The sequence below is a fragment of the Eubalaena glacialis genome, chromosome 1 (genome assembly GCF_028564815.1).
Source record: "Eubalaena glacialis isolate mEubGla1 chromosome 1, mEubGla1.1.hap2.+ XY, whole genome shotgun sequence".
NCBI classification, from domain to species: Eukaryota; Metazoa; Chordata; class Mammalia; order Artiodactyla; family Balaenidae; genus Eubalaena; species Eubalaena glacialis.
Genome location: NC_083716.1, coordinates 93,202,971 through 93,223,167, shown reverse-complemented (window position 1 = coordinate 93,223,167; position 20,197 = coordinate 93,202,971). Strand labels below are relative to the sequence as shown.

General features: G+C 73.1%; 9 non-coding genes and 11 pseudogenes across 9 annotated transcripts; all 20 read right to left on the bottom strand.

The window, feature by feature from the left end:
- Positions 1 to 191: 191 nt before the first annotated feature.
- On the bottom strand, positions 192 to 310 carry LOC133104801 (5S ribosomal RNA). Its single transcript, XR_009703736.1, has one exon. It is a non-coding gene; the product is annotated as a 5S ribosomal RNA (ribosomal RNA).
- Positions 311 to 1,228: 918 nt separating this feature from the next.
- On the bottom strand, positions 1,229 to 1,347 carry LOC133102031 (5S ribosomal RNA). Its single transcript, XR_009702832.1, has one exon. It is a non-coding gene; the product is annotated as a 5S ribosomal RNA (ribosomal RNA).
- Positions 1,348 to 2,256: 909 nt separating this feature from the next.
- LOC133077143 (5S ribosomal RNA) lies at positions 2,257 to 2,375 on the bottom strand (annotated as a pseudogene).
- Positions 2,376 to 3,285: 910 nt separating this feature from the next.
- Positions 3,286 to 3,404, bottom strand: LOC133104881 (5S ribosomal RNA). Its single transcript, XR_009703763.1, has one exon. It is a non-coding gene; the product is annotated as a 5S ribosomal RNA (ribosomal RNA).
- Positions 3,405 to 4,322: 918 nt separating this feature from the next.
- Positions 4,323 to 4,441, bottom strand: LOC133102021 (5S ribosomal RNA). The gene has a single exon (XR_009702829.1). It is a non-coding gene; the product is annotated as a 5S ribosomal RNA (ribosomal RNA).
- Positions 4,442 to 5,351: 910 nt separating this feature from the next.
- Positions 5,352 to 5,470, bottom strand: LOC133077137 (5S ribosomal RNA; annotated as a pseudogene).
- A 911-nt stretch (positions 5,471 to 6,381) lies between these two features.
- On the bottom strand, positions 6,382 to 6,500 carry LOC133074617 (5S ribosomal RNA; annotated as a pseudogene).
- A 917-nt stretch (positions 6,501 to 7,417) lies between these two features.
- Positions 7,418 to 7,536, bottom strand: LOC133102014 (5S ribosomal RNA). The gene has a single exon (XR_009702828.1). It is a non-coding gene; the product is annotated as a 5S ribosomal RNA (ribosomal RNA).
- A 910-nt stretch (positions 7,537 to 8,446) lies between these two features.
- LOC133077131 (5S ribosomal RNA) lies at positions 8,447 to 8,565 on the bottom strand (annotated as a pseudogene).
- Positions 8,566 to 9,476: 911 nt separating this feature from the next.
- LOC133074607 (5S ribosomal RNA) lies at positions 9,477 to 9,595 on the bottom strand (annotated as a pseudogene).
- Positions 9,596 to 10,512: 917 nt separating this feature from the next.
- Positions 10,513 to 10,631, bottom strand: LOC133102011 (5S ribosomal RNA). Its single transcript, XR_009702827.1, has one exon. It is a non-coding gene; the product is annotated as a 5S ribosomal RNA (ribosomal RNA).
- Positions 10,632 to 11,541: 910 nt separating this feature from the next.
- LOC133077124 (5S ribosomal RNA) lies at positions 11,542 to 11,660 on the bottom strand (annotated as a pseudogene).
- A 911-nt stretch (positions 11,661 to 12,571) lies between these two features.
- On the bottom strand, positions 12,572 to 12,690 carry LOC133074600 (5S ribosomal RNA; annotated as a pseudogene).
- Positions 12,691 to 13,607: 917 nt separating this feature from the next.
- LOC133102006 (5S ribosomal RNA) lies at positions 13,608 to 13,726 on the bottom strand. Its single transcript, XR_009702826.1, has one exon. It is a non-coding gene; the product is annotated as a 5S ribosomal RNA (ribosomal RNA).
- Positions 13,727 to 14,636: 910 nt separating this feature from the next.
- Positions 14,637 to 14,755, bottom strand: LOC133077117 (5S ribosomal RNA; annotated as a pseudogene).
- A 911-nt stretch (positions 14,756 to 15,666) lies between these two features.
- On the bottom strand, positions 15,667 to 15,785 carry LOC133074593 (5S ribosomal RNA; annotated as a pseudogene).
- Positions 15,786 to 16,702: 917 nt separating this feature from the next.
- On the bottom strand, positions 16,703 to 16,821 carry LOC133102003 (5S ribosomal RNA). Its single transcript, XR_009702825.1, has one exon. It is a non-coding gene; the product is annotated as a 5S ribosomal RNA (ribosomal RNA).
- Positions 16,822 to 17,731: 910 nt separating this feature from the next.
- On the bottom strand, positions 17,732 to 17,850 carry LOC133077112 (5S ribosomal RNA; annotated as a pseudogene).
- Positions 17,851 to 18,761: 911 nt separating this feature from the next.
- LOC133074588 (5S ribosomal RNA) lies at positions 18,762 to 18,880 on the bottom strand (annotated as a pseudogene).
- Positions 18,881 to 19,797: 917 nt separating this feature from the next.
- LOC133101992 (5S ribosomal RNA) lies at positions 19,798 to 19,916 on the bottom strand. The gene has a single exon (XR_009702823.1). It is a non-coding gene; the product is annotated as a 5S ribosomal RNA (ribosomal RNA).
- Positions 19,917 to 20,197: the final 281 nt, after the last annotated feature.

Sequence of the window (20,197 nt, the reverse complement as noted above, 5' to 3'; positions counted from 1 at the left end):
CTGGGGTGGCGGCTGCCTTCCAGGGCCGCCTTCTGGCCGCCTGGCCGGCCAGGCCGGCGCGGAGCGCCCCCTCTGGCGCGCTGTGGTGGGAGGGGCCGGAGGAGGTGGGGCCTGCAGCGCTGCCCGGCAGGGGCGGGGGCGGGGGCGGAGGCGGCGGGCGACTAAAGGAGAAGGCGGAGCGGGAGGCAAGAAGCCTACAGCACCCGGTATTCCCAGGCGGTCTCCCATCCAAGTACTAACCAGGCCCGACCCTGCTTAGCTTCTGAGATCAGACGAGTTCTGGCGCGTTCAGGGTGGTATGGCCGTAGACGTTAAGAGGGGCCCGCGGAGTGCCTCTTGAGGCCCAGCTTCGCTGGCGCTTGCGCCTCCCCGCCAGCCCGGCGGCCAGCCCGCCCCGGCAGGGCCCCGCCGCCCGCCCAGGCAGGGCAACGGCGGCCTCGGGTACCAGGGGGGTGGCGGAGGGTTCGGCGACCTCCCAGCCCAGGGCGGGCGGGACCCACCAAACCGTTCGGCGCTTGGCGCCCCGCCCCAGATCCCGCACGTCGCTCACAGGGACGTGGCCCCGGAGGCTTCAGGGCCCGGGGCCCGCGGTCCCTTGGGCCTCCCCTCTGCCCGCCCACGCGGCGCTAGGCGCAGCCCAGCCGCAGCCCGGGCCGGCCCTCCTGCCCGACGGCAGTCGGCCCTTAACCCACTGGGAGCCACCATTGAGTCGGCACGGCCCCTTAGCCCCAGCAAGGCCACCCTTGCCCCCACGCCACCCGCCGAGCACAGGACCCGGCGCCTTGTGGCCGGCCGGCCCGGAGCACCGGCCCCGGCCCCCGCCCCCGCTCCCGCCCCCGGCCGTGGCGAAACGGCGGAGGGGGGGCTTTTTCCGGAGGGAGCTGTGGAGAGACACACCGGCAGATAGGTGGCTGCGCCGGGGCTGGGCGCTAGTGGGGGCGGCCAGGTGCAGGTCAAGGGGCTCGCGGGCCGCACGGCCGGCACCCGGGCCTGAGGCGGAGTCTGGGTTCAGGCCAGCCACCCCGGGAGCGGCTGGGATGCGGCTGCCTTCCAGGGCCGCCTTCTGGCCGCCTGGCCGGCCAGGCAGGCGGAGAGCGCCCCCTCTGGCGCGCTGTGGTGGGAGGGGCCGGAGGAGGTGGGGCCTGCAGCGGTGCCCGGCGGGGGCGGGGGCGGGGGCGGGGGCGGAGGCGGCGGGCGACTAAAGGAGAAGGCGGAGCGGGAGGCAAAAAGCCTACAGCACCCGGTATTCCCAGGCGGTCTCCCATCCAAGTACTAACCAGGCCCGACCCTGCTTAGCTTCCGAGATCAGACGAGATCGGGCGCGTTCAGGGTGGTATGGCCGTAGACGCAGGAGGGGCCCGCGCGGTGCCTCTTGAGGCCCAGCTTCGCTGGCGCCTGCGCCTTACCGCCATGCCGGCGGCCAGCCCTCTCCGGCAGGGCCCTGCCGCCCGCCCAGGCAGGCGACAGGAGGCCTCGGGGACCCGGGGGTGGCGGAGTGGTGGGCCACCTCGCAGCCCAGGGCGGGCGGGACGCTCCAGGCCCGTCGGCGCTTGGCGCCCCGCCGCAGATCCCGCTCGACGCTCACAGGGACGCGGCCCCGGAGGCTTCAGGGCCCGGCGGCCGCGGTCCCTTGGGCATCCCCCCCTGCCCGCCCACGCGGAGTTAGGCGCAGCCCGGCCACGGCCGGGCCGGCCCTCCGGCCGGGCAGCAGCTGGCCCGAAGCCACTGGGAGCCACCATGGAGTGGGCACGGCCCCTTAGCCCCAGCAAGGCCCCCCCTTGCCCCCACGCCGCCCGCCGAGCACAGGACCCCGGCCCTGGTGGCCGGCAGGCCCGGAGAAGCGGCCCCGGCCCCCGCCCCCGCTCCCGCCCTCGGCCGTGGCGAAACGGCGGGGGGGGGGCTTTTTCCGGAGGGAGCTGTGGAGAGACACACGGGCAGACAGGGGGCTGCGGCGCGGCTGGGCTCCGGTGGGGGCGGCCAAGTGCAGGTCGAGGGCCTCGCGGGCCGCACGGACGGCACCCCGGCCTGCGGCGGAGTCTGGGTCCGGGCCAGCCACCACGGGAGCGGCTGGGGTGGCGGCTGCCTTCCAGGGCCGCATTCTGGCCGCATGTCCAGCCAGCTCGGCGGGGAGCGATCCCTCCGGCGCGCTGTGTTGGGAGGGACGTGAGGAGGTGAGGCCTGCAGCGGTGCTCAGCGGGGGCGGAGGCGGCCTCGGCCGCGGGCCACTAAATGTCAAGGCGGAGCGGGAGGCAAAAAAGCCTACAGCACTCGGTATTCCCATGTGGTCTCCCATCCAGGTACGAAACAGGCCAGACCCTGATTAGCTTCCGAGATCAGACGAGGTGTGGTGCGTTCAGGGAGGTGTGGCCGTAGAATGCAGCGGGGGCCACGGTGTGCCTCTTGAGGCTTAGCTTCGCTGGTGCTGGCGACTCACCGCCAGCCCGGCAGCCAACCCTCTCCGGCGCGGCCCTGCCGTCCGCCCAGGCAAGCGACAGGAGGCCTCGAGGGCCCGGGGGTGGTGGAGTTGTGGGCGACTTCGCAGCTCAGGTCAGGCGGGACCCTCCAGGCCTGTAGGCGCTTGGCCCTCCGCCCCAGAGCCGCTCAACGCTCACAGGACTTGGCCCCGGAGGCTTAAGGGCCTGTGGCCCTCGGTCCCTTGTGCATTCCCCACCCTGTCAATCCACACAGTGCTAGGCGCAGCCCAGCCACGGCCTGGCCGGCCCGCCTGCCCAACGGCAGTCGGCCCGAAGCCACTGGGAGCCACCATTGAGCCGGCACGGCCCCTTAGACACAGCAACGCCACCCTTGCCCCCACGCCAACTGCCGAGCAAAGTTCCCGGCGCCTGGTGTCTAGCCAGCCCAGCGAACCGGTCCCAGCCCACGACCCCACTCCCACTCTCGGCCGTGGCGAAGTGGCAAAGGGTGGGCTTTTTCCGGAGGGAGCTGTGGAGAGACACACGGGCAGACAGGGGGCTGCGGCGCGGCTGGGCTCCGGTGGGGGCGGCCAAGTGCAGGTCGAGGGCTTCGTGGGCCGCACGGACGGCACCCCGGCCTGCGGCGGAGTCTGGGTCCGGGCCAGCCACCACGGGAGCGGCTGGGGTGGCGGCTGCCTTCCAGGGCCGCCTTCTGGCCGCCTGGCCGGCCAGGCCGGCGCGGAGCGCCCCCTCTGGCGCGCTGTGGTGGGAGGGGCCGGAGGAGGTGGGGCCTGCAGCGCTGCCCGGCGGGGGCGGGGGCGGGGGCGGAGGCGGCGGGCGACTAAAGGAGAAGGCGGAGCGGGAGGCAAGAAGCCTACAGCACCCGGTATTCCCAGGCGGTCTCCCATCCAAGTACTAACCAGGCCCGACCCTGCTTAGCTTCCGAGATCAGACGAGTTCCGGCGCGTTCAGGGTGGTATGGCCGTAGACGTTAAGAGGGGCCCGCGGAGTGCCTCTTGAGGCCCAGCTTCGCTGGCGCTTGCGCCTCCCCGCCAGCCCGGCGGCCAGCCCGCCCCGGCACGGCCCCGCCGCCCGCCCAGGCAGGGCAACGGCGGCCTCGGGTACCAGGGGGGTGGCGGAGGGTTCGGCGACCTCCCAGCCCAGGGCGGGCGGGACCCACCAAACCGTTCGGCGCTTGGCGCCCCGCCCCAGATCCCGCACGTCGCTCACAGGGACGTGGCCCCGGAGGCTTCAGGGCCCGGGGCCCGCGGTCCCTTGGGCCTCCCCTCTGCCCGCCCACGCGGCGCTAGGCGCAGCCCAGCCGCAGCCCGGGCCGGCCCTCCTGCCCGACGGCAGTCGGCCCTTAACCCACTGGGAGCCACCATTGAGTCGGCACGGCCCCTTAGCCCCAGCAAGGCCACCCTTGCCCCCACGCCACCCGCCGAGCACAGGACCCGGCGCCTTGTGGCCGGCCGGCCCGGAGCACCGGCCCCGGCCCCCGCCCCCGCTCCCGCCCCCGGCCGTGGCGAAACGGCGGAGGGGGGGCTTTTTCCGGAGGGAGCTGTGGAGAGACACACCGGCAGATAGGTGGCTGCGCCGGGGCTGGGCGCTAGTGGGGGCGGCCAGGTGCAGGTCAAGGGGCTCGCGGGCCGCACGGCCGGCACCCGGGCCTGAGGCGGAGTCTGGGTTCAGGCCAGCCACCCCGGGAGCGGCTGGGATGCGGCTGCCTTCCAGGGCCGCCTTCTGGCCGCCTGGCCGGCCAGGCAGGCGGAGAGCGCCCCCTCTGGCGCGCTGTGGTGGGAGGGGCCGGAGGAGGTGGGGCCTGCAGCGGTGCCCGGCGGGGGCGGGGGCGGGGGCGGGGGCGGAGGCGGCGGGCGACTAAAGGAGAAGGCGGAGCGGGAGGCAAAAAGCCTACAGCACCCGGTATTCCCAGGCGGTCTCCCATCCAAGTACTAACCAGGCCCGACCCTGCTTAGCTTCCGAGATCAGACGAGATCGGGCGCGTTCAGGGTGGTATGGCCGTAGACGCAGGAGGGGCCCGCGCGGTGCCTCTTGAGGCCCAGCTTCGCTGGCGCCTGCGCCTTACCGCCATGCCGGCGGCCAGCCCTCTCCGGCAGGGCCCTGCCGCCCGCCCAGGCAGGCGACAGGAGGCCTCGGGGACCCGGGGGTGGCGGAGTGGTGGGCCACCTCGCAGCCCAGGGCGGGCGGGACGCTCCAGGCCCGTCGGCGCTTGGCGCCCCGCCGCAGATCCCGCTCGACGCTCACAGGGACGCGGCCCCGGAGGCTTCAGGGCCCGGCGGCCGCGGTCCCTTGGGCATCCCCCCCTGCCCGCCCACGCGGAGTTAGGCGCAGCCCGGCCACGGCCGGGCCGGCCCTCCGGCCGGGCAGCAGCTGGCCCGAAGCCACTGGGAGCCACCATGGAGTGGGCACGGCCCCTTAGCCCCAGCAAGGCCCCCCCTTGCCCCCACGCCGCCCGCCGAGCACAGGACCCCGGCCCTGGTGGCCGGCAGGCCCGGAGAAGCGGCCCCGGCCCCCGCCCCCGCTCCCGCCCCCGGCCGTGGCGAAACGGCGGAGGGGGGGGCTTTTTCCGGAGGGAGCTGTGGAGAGACACACGGGCAGACAGGGGGCTGCGGCGCGGCTGGGCTCCGGTGGGGGCGGCCAAGTGCAGGTCGAGGGCCTCGCGGGCCGCACGGACGGCACCCCGGCCTGCGGCGGAGTCTGGGTCCGGGCCAGCCACCACGGGAGCGGCTGGGGTGGCGGCTGCCTTCCAGGGCCGCATTCTGGCCGCATGTCCAGCCAGCTCGGCGGGGAGCGATCCCTCCGGCGCGCTGTGTTGGGAGGGACGTGAGGAGGTGAGGCCTGCAGCGGTGCTCAGCGGGGGCGGAGGCGGCCTCGGCCGCGGGCCACTAAATGTCAAGGCGGAGCGGGAGGCAAAAAAGCCTACAGCACTCGGTATTCCCATGTGGTCTCCCATCCAGGTACGAAACAGGCCAGACCCTGATTAGCTTCCGAGATCAGACGAGGTGTGGTGCGTTCAGGGAGGTGTGGCCGTAGAATGCAGCGGGGGCCACGGTGTGCCTCTTGAGGCTTAGCTTCGCTGGTGCTGGCGACTCACCGCCAGCCCGGCAGCCAACCCTCTCCGGCGCGGCCCTGCCGTCCGCCCAGGCAAGCGACAGGAGGCCTCGAGGGCCCGGGGGTGGTGGAGTTGTGGGCGACTTCGCAGCTCAGGTCAGGCGGGACCCTCCAGGCCTGTAGGCGCTTGGCCCTCCGCCCCAGAGCCGCTCAACGCTCACAGGACTTGGCCCCGGAGGCTTAAGGGCCTGTGGCCCTCGGTCCCTTGTGCATTCCCCACCCTGTCAATCCACACAGTGCTAGGCGCAGCCCAGCCACGGCCTGGCCGGCCCTCCTGCCCGACGGCAGTCGGCCCTTAACCCACTGGGAGCCACCATTGAGCCGGCACGGCCCCTTAGCCCCAGCAAGGCCACCCTTGCCCCCACGCCACCCGCCGAGCACAGGACCCGGCGCCTGGTGTCTAGCCAGCCCAGCGAACCGGTCCCAGCCCCCGCCCCCGCTCCCGCCCCCGGCCGTGGCGAAACGGCGGAGGGTGGGCTTTTTCCGGAGGGAGCTGTGGAGATACACACGGGCAGACAGGGGGCTGCGGCGCGGCTGGGCTCCGGTGGGGGCGGCCAAGTGCAGGTCGAGGGCTTCGTGGGCCGCACGGACGGCACCCCAGCCTGCGGCGGAGTCTGGGTCCGGGCCAGCCACCACGGGAGCGGCTGGGGTGGCGGCTGCCTTCCAGGGCCGCCTTCTGGCCGCCTGGCCGGCCAGGCCGGCGCGGAGCGCCCCCTCTGGCGCGCTGTGGTGGGAGGGGCCGGAGGAGGTGGGGCCTGCAGCGCTGCTCGGCGGGGGCGGGGGCGGCGGCGGAGGCGGCGGGCGACTAAAGGAGAAGGCGGAGCGGGAGGCAAAAAGCCTACAGCACCCGGTATTCCCAGGCGGTCTCCCATCCAAGTACTAACCAGGCCCGACCCTGCTTAGCTTCCGCGATCAGACGAGATGGGGCACGTTCAGGGTGGTATGGCCTTAGAGGGCAGCCGGGGCCACGGGGTGCCTCTTGAGGCTTTGCTTCGCTGGTGCTGGCGACTTGCTCCCTGCTCAGCGGTCAGCCCTCTTCAGCAAGGCCCTGCCGCCCGCCCAGGCTGGCGACAGGAGGCCTCAGGGACCCAGGGGTTGCATAGTCAAGGGCGACCTCGCAGCTCAGGTCAGGCGGGATCCTCCAGGCCCGTAGGTGCTTGGCGCTCCGCCCCAGGTCCCGCTTGATGCTCACAAGGACGTGGCCCCGGAGGCTTAATGTCCCTTGGCCCTAGGTCCCTCGGGCATTACCAACCCTGTCCACTCACGCAGTGCTAGGCACAACCTAGCCGTGGCCGGGCCGGCCCTCCTGCCCGACGGCAGTTGCCCCGAATCCACTGGGAGCCACCATTGTGTTGGCATGGCCCATTACAGCCAGCAAGGCCACACTTGCATCCACGCCAACTGCCGAGCACTGTTCCCGGTGCCTAGTGGTCGGCCGGTTCGGAGAACGAGTCCTGGCCCACGACCCCGCTCCCGCACTCGGCCGTGGCGAAACGGCGGAGGGGGGGCTTTTTCCGGAGGGAGCTGTGGAGAGACACACCGGCAGATAGGTGGCTGCGCCGGGGCTGGGCGCTAGTGGGGGCGGCCAGGTGCAGGTCAAGGGGCTCGCGGGCCGCACGGCCGGCACCCGGGCCTGAGGCGGAGTCTGGGTTCAGGCCAGCCACCCCGGGAGCGGCTGGGATGCGGCTGCCTTCCAGGGCCGCCTTCTGGCCGCCTGGCCGGCCAGGCAGGCGGAGAGCGCCCCCTCTGGCGCGCTGTGGTGGGAGGGGCCGGAGGAGGTGGGGCCTGCAGCGGTGCCCGGCGGGGGCGGGGGCGGGGGCGGGGGCGGAGGCGGCGGGCGACTAAAGGAGAAGGCGGAGCGGGAGGCAAAAAGCCTACAGCACCCGGTATTCCCAGGCGGTCTCCCATCCAAGTACTAACCAGGCCCGACCCTGCTTAGCTTCCGAGATCAGACGAGATCGGGCGCGTTCAGGGTGGTATGGCCGTAGACGCAGGAGGGGCCCGCGCGGTGCCTCTTGAGGCCCAGCTTCGCTGGCGCCTGCGCCTTACCGCCATGCCGGCGGCCAGCCCTCTCCGGCAGGGCCCTGCCGCCCGCCCAGGCAGGCGACAGGAGGCCTCGGGGACCCGGGGGTGGCGGAGTGGTGGGCCACCTCGCAGCCCAGGGCGGGCGGGACGCTCCAGGCCCGTCGGCGCTTGGCGCCCCGCCGCAGATCCCGCTCGACGCTCACAGGGACGCGGCCCCGGAGGCTTCAGGGCCCGGCGGCCGCGGTCCCTTGGGCATCCCCCCCTGCCCGCCCACGCGGAGTTAGGCGCAGCCCGGCCACGGCCGGGCCGGCCCTCCGGCCGGGCAGCAGCTGGCCCGAAGCCACTGGGAGCCACCATGGAGTGGGCACGGCCCCTTAGCCCCAGCAAGGCCCCCCCTTGCCCCCACGCCGCCCGCCGAGCACAGGACCCCGGCCCTGGTGGCCGGCAGGCCCGGAGAAGCGGCCCCGGCCCCCGCCCCCGCTCCCGCCCCCGGCCGTGGCGAAACGGCGGAGGGGGGGGCTTTTTCCGGAGGGAGCTGTGGAGAGACACACGGGCAGACAGGGGGCTGCGGCGCGGCTGGGCTCCGGTGGGGGCGGCCAAGTGCAGGTCGAGGGCCTCGCGGGCCGCACGGACGGCACCCCGGCCTGCGGCGGAGTCTGGGTCCGGGCCAGCCACCACGGGAGCGGCTGGGGTGGCGGCTGCCTTCCAGGGCCGCATTCTGGCCGCATGTCCAGCCAGCTCGGCGGGGAGCGATCCCTCCGGCGCGCTGTGTTGGGAGGGACGTGAGGAGGTGAGGCCTGCAGCGGTGCTCAGCGGGGGCGGAGGCGGCCTCGGCCGCGGGCCACTAAATGTCAAGGCGGAGCGGGAGGCAAAAAAGCCTACAGCACTCGGTATTCCCATGTGGTCTCCCATCCAGGTACGAAACAGGCCAGACCCTGATTAGCTTCCGAGATCAGACGAGGTGTGGTGCGTTCAGGGAGGTGTGGCCGTAGAATGCAGCGGGGGCCACGGTGTGCCTCTTGAGGCTTAGCTTCGCTGGTGCTGGCGACTCACCGCCAGCCCGGCAGCCAACCCTCTCCGGCGCGGCCCTGCCGTCCGCCCAGGCAAGCGACAGGAGGCCTCGAGGGCCCGGGGGTGGTGGAGTTGTGGGCGACTTCGCAGCTCAGGTCAGGCGGGACCCTCCAGGCCTGTAGGCGCTTGGCCCTCCGCCCCAGAGCCGCTCAACGCTCACAGGACTTGGCCCCGGAGGCTTAAGGGCCTGTGGCCCTCGGTCCCTTGTGCATTCCCCACCCTGTCAATCCACACAGTGCTAGGCGCAGCCCAGCCACGGCCTGGCCGGCCCTCCTGCCCGACGGCAGTCGGCCCTTAACCCACTGGGAGCCACCATTGAGCCGGCACGGCCCCTTAGCCCCAGCAAGGCCACCCTTGCCCCCACGCCACCCGCCGAGCACAGGACCCGGCGCCTGGTGTCTAGCCAGCCCAGCGAACCGGTCCCAGCCCCCGCCCCCGCTCCCGCCCCCGGCCGTGGCGAAACGGCGGAGGGTGGGCTTTTTCCGGAGGGAGCTGTGGAGATACACACGGGCAGACAGGGGGCTGCGGCGCGGCTGGGCTCCGGTGGGGGCGGCCAAGTGCAGGTCGAGGGCTTCGTGGGCCGCACGGACGGCACCCCGGCCTGCGGCGGAGTCTGGGTCCGGGCCAGCCACCACGGGAGCGGCTGGGGTGGCGGCTGCCTTCCAGGGCCGCCTTCTGGCCGCCTGGCCGGCCAGGCCGGCGCGGAGCGCCCCCTCTGGCGCGCTGTGGTGGGAGGGGCCGGAGGAGGTGGGGCCTGCAGCGCTGCTCGGCGGGGGCGGGGGCGGCGGCGGAGGCGGCGGGCGACTAAAGGAGAAGGCGGAGCGGGAGGCAAAAAGCCTACAGCACCCGGTATTCCCAGGCGGTCTCCCATCCAAGTACTAACCAGGCCCGACCCTGCTTAGCTTCCGCGATCAGACGAGATGGGGCACGTTCAGGGTGGTATGGCCTTAGAGGGCAGCCGGGGCCACGGGGTGCCTCTTGAGGCTTTGCTTCGCTGGTGCTGGCGACTTGCTCCCTGCTCGGCGGTCAGCCCTCTTCAGCAAGGCCCTGCCGCCCGCCCAGGCTGGCGACAGGAGGCCTCAGGGACCCAGGGGTTGCATAGTCAAGGGCGACCTCGCAGCTCAGGTCAGGCGGGATCCTCCAGGCCCGTAGGTGCTTGGCGCTCCGCCCCAGGTCCCGCTTGATGCTCACAAGGACGTGGCCCCGGAGGCTTAATGTCCCTTGGCCCTAGGTCCCTCGGGCATTACCAACCCTGTCCACTCACGCAGTGCTAGGCACAACCTAGCCGTGGCCGGGCCGGCCCTCCTGCCCGACGGCAGTTGCCCCGAATCCACTGGGAGCCACCATTGTGTTGGCATGGCCCATTACAGCCAGCAAGGCCACACTTGCATCCACGCCAACTGCCGAGCACTGTTCCCGGTGCCTAGTGGTCGGCCGGTTCGGAGAACGAGTCCTGGCCCACGACCCCGCTCCCGCACTCGGCCGTGGCGAAACGGCGGAGGGGGGGCTTTTTCCGGAGGGAGCTGTGGAGAGACACACCGGCAGATAGGTGGCTGCGCCGGGGCTGGGCGCTAGTGGGGGCGGCCAGGTGCAGGTCAAGGGGCTCGCGGGCCGCACGGCCGGCACCCGGGCCTGAGGCGGAGTCTGGGTTCAGGCCAGCCACCCCGGGAGCGGCTGGGATGCGGCTGCCTTCCAGGGCCGCCTTCTGGCCGCCTGGCCGGCCAGGCAGGCGGAGAGCGCCCCCTCTGGCGCGCTGTGGTGGGAGGGGCCGGAGGAGGTGGGGCCTGCAGCGGTGCCCGGCGGGGGCGGGGGCGGGGGCGGGGGCGGAGGCGGCGGGCGACTAAAGGAGAAGGCGGAGCGGGAGGCAAAAAGCCTACAGCACCCGGTATTCCCAGGCGGTCTCCCATCCAAGTACTAACCAGGCCCGACCCTGCTTAGCTTCCGAGATCAGACGAGATCGGGCGCGTTCAGGGTGGTATGGCCGTAGACGCAGGAGGGGCCCGCGCGGTGCCTCTTGAGGCCCAGCTTCGCTGGCGCCTGCGCCTTACCGCCATGCCGGCGGCCAGCCCTCTCCGGCAGGGCCCTGCCGCCCGCCCAGGCAGGCGACAGGAGGCCTCGGGGACCCGGGGGTGGCGGAGTGGTGGGCCACCTCGCAGCCCAGGGCGGGCGGGACGCTCCAGGCCCGTCGGCGCTTGGCGCCCCGCCGCAGATCCCGCTCGACGCTCACAGGGACGCGGCCCCGGAGGCTTCAGGGCCCGGCGGCCGCGGTCCCTTGGGCATCCCCCCCTGCCCGCCCACGCGGAGTTAGGCGCAGCCCGGCCACGGCCGGGCCGGCCCTCCGGCCGGGCAGCAGCTGGCCCGAAGCCACTGGGAGCCACCATGGAGTGGGCACGGCCCCTTAGCCCCAGCAAGGCCCCCCCTTGCCCCCACGCCGCCCGCCGAGCACAGGACCCCGGCCCTGGTGGCCGGCAGGCCCGGAGAAGCGGCCCCGGCCCCCGCCCCCGCTCCCGCCCCCGGCCGTGGCGAAACGGCGGAGGGGGGGGCTTTTTCCGGAGGGAGCTGTGGAGAGACACACGGGCAGACAGGGGGCTGCGGCGCGGCTGGGCTCCGGTGGGGGCGGCCAAGTGCAGGTCGAGGGCCTCGCGGGCCGCACGGACGGCACCCCGGCCTGCGGCGGAGTCTGGGTCCGGGCCAGCCACCACGGGAGCGGCTGGGGTGGCGGCTGCCTTCCAGGGCCGCATTCTGGCCGCATGTCCAGCCAGCTCGGCGGGGAGCGATCCCTCCGGCGCGCTGTGTTGGGAGGGACGTGAGGAGGTGAGGCCTGCAGCGGTGCTCAGCGGGGGCGGAGGCGGCCTCGGCCGCGGGCCACTAAATGTCAAGGCGGAGCGGGAGGCAAAAAAGCCTACAGCACTCGGTATTCCCATGTGGTCTCCCATCCAGGTACGAAACAGGCCAGACCCTGATTAGCTTCCGAGATCAGACGAGGTGTGGTGCGTTCAGGGAGGTGTGGCCGTAGAATGCAGCGGGGGCCACGGTGTGCCTCTTGAGGCTTAGCTTCGCTGGTGCTGGCGACTCACCGCCAGCCCGGCAGCCAACCCTCTCCGGCGCGGCCCTGCCGTCCGCCCAGGCAAGCGACAGGAGGCCTCGAGGGCCCGGGGGTGGTGGAGTTGTGGGCGACTTCGCAGCTCAGGTCAGGCGGGACCCTCCAGGCCTGTAGGCGCTTGGCCCTCCACCCCAGAGCCGCTCAACGCTCACAGGACTTGGCCCCGGAGGCTTAAGGGCCTGTGGCCCTCGGTCCCTTGTGCATTCCCCACCCTGTCAATCCACACAGTGCTAGGCGCAGCCCAGCCACGGCCTGGCCGGCCCTCCTGCCCGACGGCAGTCGGCCCTTAACCCACTGGGAGCCACCATTGAGCCGGCACGGCCCCTTAGCCCCAGCAAGGCCACCCTTGCCCCCACGCCACCCGCCGAGCACAGGACCCGGCGCCTGGTGTCTAGCCAGCCCAGCGAACCGGTCCCAGCCCCCGCCCCCGCTCCCGCCCCCGGCCGTGGCGAAACGGCGGAGGGTGGGTTTTTTCCGGAGGGAGCTGTGGAGATACACACGGGCAGACAGGGGGCTGCGGCGCGGCTGGGCTCCGGTGGGGGCGGCCAAGTGCAGGTCGAGGGCTTCGTGGGCCGCACGGACGGCACCCCGGCCTGCGGCGGAGTCTGGGTCCGGGCCAGCCACCACGGGAGCGGCTGGGGTGGCGGCTGCCTTCCAGGGCCGCCTTCTGGCCGCCTGGCCGGCCAGGCCGGCGCGGAGCGCCCCCTCTGGCGCGCTGTGGTGGGAGGGGCCGGAGGAGGTGGGGCCTGCAGCGCTGCTCGGCGGGGGCGGGGGCGGCGGCGGAGGCGGCGGGCGACTAAAGGAGAAGGCGGAGCGGGAGGCAAAAAGCCTACAGCACCCGGTATTCCCAGGCGGTCTCCCATCCAAGTACTAACCAGGCCCGACCCTGCTTAGCTTCCGCGATCAGACGAGATGGGGCACGTTCAGGGTGGTATGGCCTTAGAGGGCAGCCGGGGCCACGGGGTGCCTCTTGAGGCTTTGCTTCGCTGGTGCTGGCGACTTGCTCCCTGCTCGGCGGTCAGCCCTCTTCAGCAAGGCCCTGCCGCCCGCCCAGGCTGGCGACAGGAGGCCTCAGGGACCCAGGGGTTGCATAGTCAAGGGCGACCTCGCAGCTCAGGTCAGGCGGGATCCTCCAGGCCCGTAGGTGCTTGGCGCTCCGCCCCAGGTCCCGCTTGATGCTCACAAGGACGTGGCCCCGGAGGCTTAATGTCCCTTGGCCCTAGGTCCCTCGGGCATTACCAACCCTGTCCACTCACGCAGTGCTAGGCACAACCTAGCCGTGGCCGGGCCGGCCCTCCTGCCCGACGGCAGTTGCCCCGAATCCACTGGGAGCCACCATTGTGTTGGCATGGCCCATTACAGCCAGCAAGGCCACACTTGCATCCACGCCAACTGCCGAGCACTGTTCCCGGTGCCTAGTGGTCGGCCGGTTCGGAGAACGAGTCCTGGCCCACGACCCCGCTCCCGCACTCGGCCGTGGCGAAACGGCGGAGGGGGGGCTTTTTCCGGAGGGAGCTGTGGAGAGACACACCGGCAGATAGGTGGCTGCGCCGGGGCTGGGCGCTAGTGGGGGCGGCCAGGTGCAGGTCAAGGGGCTCGCGGGCCGCACGGCCGGCACCCGGGCCTGAGGCGGAGTCTGGGTTCAGGCCAGCCACCCCGGGAGCGGCTGGGATGCGGCTGCCTTCCAGGGCCGCCTTCTGGCCGCCTGGCCGGCCAGGCAGGCGGAGAGCGCCCCCTCTGGCGCGCTGTGGTGGGAGGGGCCGGAGGAGGTGGGGCCTGCAGCGGTGCCCGGCGGGGGCGGGGGCGGGGGCGGGGGCGGAGGCGGCGGGCGACTAAAGGAGAAGGCGGAGCGGGAGGCAAAAAGCCTACAGCACCCGGTATTCCCAGGCGGTCTCCCATCCAAGTACTAACCAGGCCCGACCCTGCTTAGCTTCCGAGATCAGACGAGATCGGGCGCGTTCAGGGTGGTATGGCCGTAGACGCAGGAGGGGCCCGCGCGGTGCCTCTTGAGGCCCAGCTTCGCTGGCGCCTGCGCCTTACCGCCATGCCGGCGGCCAGCCCTCTCCGGCAGGGCCCTGCCGCCCGCCCAGGCAGGCGACAGGAGGCCTCGGGGACCCGGGGGTGGCGGAGTGGTGGGCCACCTCGCAGCCCAGGGCGGGCGGGACGCTCCAGGCCCGTCGGCGCTTGGCGCCCCGCCGCAGATCCCGCTCGACGCTCACAGGGACGCGGCCCCGGAGGCTTCAGGGCCCGGCGGCCGCGGTCCCTTGGGCATCCCCCCCTGCCCGCCCACGCGGAGTTAGGCGCAGCCCGGCCACGGCCGGGCCGGCCCTCCGGCCGGGCAGCAGCTGGCCCGAAGCCACTGGGAGCCACCATGGAGTGGGCACGGCCCCTTAGCCCCAGCAAGGCCCCCCCTTGCCCCCACGCCGCCCGCCGAGCACAGGACCCCGGCCCTGGTGGCCGGCAGGCCCGGAGAAGCGGCCCCGGCCCCCGCCCCCGCTCCCGCCCCCGGCCGTGGCGAAACGGCGGAGGGGGGGGCTTTTTCCGGAGGGAGCTGTGGAGAGACACACGGGCAGACAGGGGGCTGCGGCGCGGCTGGGCTCCGGTGGGGGCGGCCAAGTGCAGGTCGAGGGCCTCGCGGGCCGCACGGACGGCACCCCGGCCTGCGGCGGAGTCTGGGTCCGGGCCAGCCACCACGGGAGCGGCTGGGGTGGCGGCTGCCTTCCAGGGCCGCATTCTGGCCGCATGTCCAGCCAGCTCGGCGGGGAGCGATCCCTCCGGCGCGCTGTGTTGGGAGGGACGTGAGGAGGTGAGGCCTGCAGCGGTGCTCAGCGGGGGCGGAGGCGGCCTCGGCCGCGGGCCACTAAATGTCAAGGCGGAGCGGGAGGCAAAAAAGCCTACAGCACTCGGTATTCCCATGTGGTCTCCCATCCAGGTACGAAACAGGCCAGACCCTGATTAGCTTCCGAGATCAGACGAGGTGTGGTGCGTTCAGGGAGGTGTGGCCGTAGAATGCAGCGGGGGCCACGGTGTGCCTCTTGAGGCTTAGCTTCGCTGGTGCTGGCGACTCACCGCCAGCCCGGCAGCCAACCCTCTCCGGCGCGGCCCTGCCGTCCGCCCAGGCAAGCGACAGGAGGCCTCGAGGGCCCGGGGGTGGTGGAGTTGTGGGCGACTTCGCAGCTCAGGTCAGGCGGGACCCTCCAGGCCTGTAGGCGCTTGGCCCTCCGCCCCAGAGCCGCTCAACGCTCACAGGACTTGGCCCCGGAGGCTTAAGGGCCTGTGGCCCTCGGTCCCTTGTGCATTCCCCACCCTGTCAATCCACACAGTGCTAGGCGCAGCCCAGCCACGGCCTGGCCGGCCCTCCTGCCCGACGGCAGTCGGCCCTTAACCCACTGGGAGCCACCATTGAGCCGGCACGGCCCCTTAGCCCCAGCAAGGCCACCCTTGCCCCCACGCCACCCGCCGAGCACAGGACCCGGCGCCTGGTGTCTAGCCAGCCCAGCGAACCGGTCCCAGCCCCCGCCCCCGCTCCCGCCCCCGGCCGTGGCGAAACGGCGGAGGGTGGGCTTTTTCCGGAGGGAGCTGTGGAGATACACACGGGCAGACAGGGGGCTGCGGCGCGGCTGGGCTCCGGTGGGGGCGGCCAAGTGCAGGTCGAGGGCTTCGTGGGCCGCACGGACGGCACCCCGGCCTGCGGCGGAGTCTGGGTCCGGGCCAGCCACCACGGGAGCGGCTGGGGTGGCGGCTGCCTTCCAGGGCCGCCTTCTGGCCGCCTGGCCGGCCAGGCCGGCGCGGAGCGCCCCCTCTGGCGCGCTGTGGTGGGAGGGGCCGGAGGAGGTGGGGCCTGCAGCGCTGCTCGGCGGGGGCGGGGGCGGCGGCGGAGGCGGCGGGCGACTAAAGGAGAAGGCGGAGCGGGAGGCAAAAAGCCTACAGCACCCGGTATTCCCAGGCGGTCTCCCATCCAAGTACTAACCAGGCCCGACCCTGCTTAGCTTCCGCGATCAGACGAGATGGGGCACGTTCAGGGTGGTATGGCCTTAGAGGGCAGCCGGGGCCACGGGGTGCCTCTTGAGGCTTTGCTTCGCTGGTGCTGGCGACTTGCTCCCTGCTCGGCGGTCAGCCCTCTTCAGCAAGGCCCTGCCGCCCGCCCAGGCTGGCGACAGGAGGCCTCAGGGACCCAGGGGTTGCATAGTCAAGGGCGACCTCGCAGCTCAGGTCAGGCGGGATCCTCCAGGCCCGTAGGTGCTTGGCGCTCCGCCCCAGGTCCCGCTTGATGCTCACAAGGACGTGGCCCCGGAGGCTTAATGTCCCTTGGCCCTAGGTCCCTCGGGCATTACCAACCCTGTCCACTCACGCAGTGCTAGGCACAACCTAGCCGTGGCCGGGCCGGCCCTCCTGCCCGACGGCAGTTGCCCCGAATCCACTGGGAGCCACCATTGTGTTGGCATGGCCCATTACAGCCAGCAAGGCCACACTTGCATCCACGCCAACTGCCGAGCACTGTTCCCGGTGCCTAGTGGTCGGCCGGTTCGGAGAACGAGTCCTGGCCCACGACCCCGCTCCCGCACTCGGCCGTGGCGAAACGGCGGAGGGGGGGCTTTTTCCGGAGGGAGCTGTGGAGAGACACACCGGCAGATAGGTGGCTGCGCCGGGGCTGGGCGCTAGTGGGGGCGGCCAGGTGCAGGTCAAGGGGCTCGCGGGCCGCACGGCCGGCACCCGGGCCTGAGGCGGAGTCTGGGTTCAGGCCAGCCACCCCGGGAGCGGCTGGGATGCGGCTGCCTTCCAGGGCCGCCTTCTGGCCGCCTGGCCGGCCAGGCAGGCGGAGAGCGCCCCCTCTGGCGCGCTGTGGTGGGAGGGGCCGGAGGAGGTGGGGCCTGCAGCGGTGCCCGGCGGGGGCGGGGGCGGGGGCGGGGGCGGAGGCGGCGGGCGACTAAAGGAGAAGGCGGAGCGGGAGGCAAAAAGCCTACAGCACCCGGTATTCCCAGGCGGTCTCCCATCCAAGTACTAACCAGGCCCGACCCTGCTTAGCTTCCGAGATCAGACGAGATCGGGCGCGTTCAGGGTGGTATGGCCGTAGACGCAGGAGGGGCCCGCGCGGTGCCTCTTGAGGCCCAGCTTCGCTGGCGCCTGCGCCTTACCGCCATGCCGGCGGCCAGCCCTCTCCGGCAGGGCCCTGCCGCCCGCCCAGGCAGGCGACAGGAGGCCTCGGGGACCCGGGGGTGGCGGAGTGGTGGGCCACCTCGCAGCCCAGGGCGGGCGGGACGCTCCAGGCCCGTCGGCGCTTGGCGCCCCGCCGCAGATCCCGCTCGACGCTCACAGGGACGCGGCCCCGGAGGCTTCAGGGCCCGGCGGCCGCGGTCCCTTGGGCATCCCCCCCTGCCCGCCCACGCGGAGTTAGGCGCAGCCCGGCCACGGCCGGGCCGGCCCTCCGGCCGGGCAGCAGCTGGCCCGAAGCCACTGGGAGCCACCATGGAGTGGGCACGGCCCCTTAGCCCCAGCAAGGCCCCCCCTTGCCCCCACGCCGCCCGCCGAGCACAGGACCCCGGCCCTGGTGGCCGGCAGGCCCGGAGAAGCGGCCCCGGCCCCCGCCCCCGCTCCCGCCCCCGGCCGTGGCGAAACGGCGGAGGGGGGGGCTTTTTCCGGAGGGAGCTGTGGAGAGACACACGGGCAGACAGGGGGCTGCGGCGCGGCTGGGCTCCGGTGGGGGCGGCCAAGTGCAGGTCGAGGGCCTCGCGGGCCGCACGGACGGCACCCCGGCCTGCGGCGGAGTCTGGGTCCGGGCCAGCCACCACGGGAGCGGCTGGGGTGGCGGCTGCCTTCCAGGGCCGCATTCTGGCCGCATGTCCAGCCAGCTCGGCGGGGAGCGATCCCTCCGGCGCGCTGTGTTGGGAGGGACGTGAGGAGGTGAGGCCTGCAGCGGTGCTCAGCGGGGGCGGAGGCGGCCTCGGCCGCGGGCCACTAAATGTCAAGGCGGAGCGGGAGGCAAAAAAGCCTACAGCACTCGGTATTCCCATGTGGTCTCCCATCCAGGTACGAAACAGGCCAGACCCTGATTAGCTTCCGAGATCAGACGAGGTGTGGTGCGTTCAGGGAGGTGTGGCCGTAGAATGCAGCGGGGGCCACGGTGTGCCTCTTGAGGCTTAGCTTCGCTGGTGCTGGCGACTCACCGCCAGCCCGGCAGCCAACCCTCTCCGGCGCGGCCCTGCCGTCCGCCCAGGCAAGCGACAGGAGGCCTCGAGGGCCCGGGGGTGGTGGAGTTGTGGGCGACTTCGCAGCTCAGGTCAGGCGGGACCCTCCAGGCCTGTAGGCGCTTGGCCCTCCGCCCCAGAGCCGCTCAACGCTCACAGGACTTGGCCCCGGAGGCTTAAGGGCCTGTGGCCCTCGGTCCCTTGTGCATTCCCCACCCTGTCAATCCACACAGTGCTAGGCGCAGCCCAGCCACGGCCTGGCCGGCCCTCCTGCCCGACGGCAGTCGGCCCTTAACCCACTGGGAGCCACCATTGAGCCGGCACGGCCCCTTAGCCCCAGCAAGGCCACCCTTGCCCCCACGCCACCCGCCGAGCACAGGACCCGGCGCCTGGTGTCTAGCCAGCCCAGCGAACCGGTCCCAGCCCCCGCCCCCGCTCCCGCCCCCGGCCGTGGCGAAACGGCGGAGGGTGGGCTTTTTCCGGAGGGAGCTGTGGAGATACACACGGGCAGACAGGGGGCTGCGGCGCGGCTGGGCTCCGGTGGGGGCGGCCAAGTGCAGGTCGAGGGCTTCGTGGGCCGCACGGACGGCACCCCGGCCTGCGGCGGAGTCTGGGTCCGGGCCAGCCACCACGGGAGCGGCTGGGGTGGCGGCTGCCTTCCAGGGCCGCCTTCTGGCCGCCTGGCCGGCCAGGCCGGCGCGGAGCGCCCCCTCTGGCGCGCTGTGGTGGGAGGGGCCGGAGGAGGTGGGGCCTGCAGCGCTGCTCGGCGGGGGCGGGGGCGGCGGCGGAGGCGGCGGGCGACTAAAGGAGAAGGCGGAGCGGGAGGCAAAAAGCCTACAGCACCCGGTATTCCCAGGCGGTCTCCCATCCAAGTACTAACCAGGCCCGACCCTGCTTAGCTTCCGCGATCAGACGAGATGGGGCACGTTCAGGGTGGTATGGCCTTAGAGGGCAGCCGGGGCCACGGGGTGCCTCTTGAGGCTTTGCTTCGCTGGTGCTGGCGACTTGCTCCCTGCTCGGCGGTCAGCCCTCTTCAGCAAGGCCCTGCCGCCCGCCCAGGCTGGCGACAGGAGGCCTCAGGGACCCAGGGGTTGCATAGTCAAGGGCGACCTCGCAGCTCAGGTCAGGCGGGATCCTCCAGGCCCGTAGGTGCTTGGCGCTCCGCCCCAGGTCCCGCTTGATGCTCACAAGGACGTGGCCCCGGAGGCTTAATGTCCCTTGGCCCTAGGTCCCTCGGGCATTACCAACCCTGTCCACTCACGCAGTGCTAGGCACAACCTAGCCGTGGCCGGGCCGGCCCTCCTGCCCGACGGCAGTTGCCCCGAATCCACTGGGAGCCACCATTGTGTTGGCATGGCCCATTACAGCCAGCAAGGCCACACTTGCATCCACGCCAACTGCCGAGCACTGTTCCCGGTGCCTAGTGGTCGGCCGGTTCGGAGAACGAGTCCTGGCCCACGACCCCGCTCCCGCACTCGGCCGTGGCGAAACGGCGGAGGGGGGGCTTTTTCCGGAGGGAGCTGTGGAGAGACACACCGGCAGATAGGTGGCTGCGCCGGGGCTGGGCGCTAGTGGGGGCGGCCAGGTGCAGGTCAAGGGGCTCGCGGGCCGCACGGCCGGCACCCGGGCCTGAGGCGGAGTCTGGGTTCAGGCCAGCCACCCCGGGAGCGGCTGGGATGCGGCTGCCTTCCAGGGCCGCCTTCTGGCCGCCTGGCCGGCCAGGCAGGCGGAGAGCGCCCCCTCTGGCGCGCTGTGGTGGGAGGGGCCGGAGGAGGTGGGGCCTGCAGCGGTGCCCGGCGGGGGCGGGGGCGGGGGCGGGGGCGGAGGCGGCGGGCGACTAAAGGAGAAGGCGGAGCGGGAGGCAAAAAGCCTACAGCACCCGGTATTCCCAGGCGGTCTCCCATCCAAGTACTAACCAGGCCCGACCCTGCTTAGCTTCCGAGATCAGACGAGATCGGGCGCGTTCAGGGTGGTATGGCCGTAGACGCAGGAGGGGCCCGCGCGGTGCCTCTTGAGGCCCAGCTTCGCTGGCGCCTGCGCCTTACCGCCATGCCGGCGGCCAGCCCTCTCCGGCAGGGCCCTGCCGCCCGCCCAGGCAGGCGACAGGAGGCCTCGGGGACCCGGGGGTGGCGGAGTGGTGGGCCACCTCGCAGCCCAGGGCGGGCGGGACGCTCCAGGCCCGTCGGCGCTTGGCGCCCCGCCGCAGATCCCGCTCGACGCTCACAGGGACGCGGCCCCGGAGGCTTCAGGGCCCGGCGGCCGCGGTC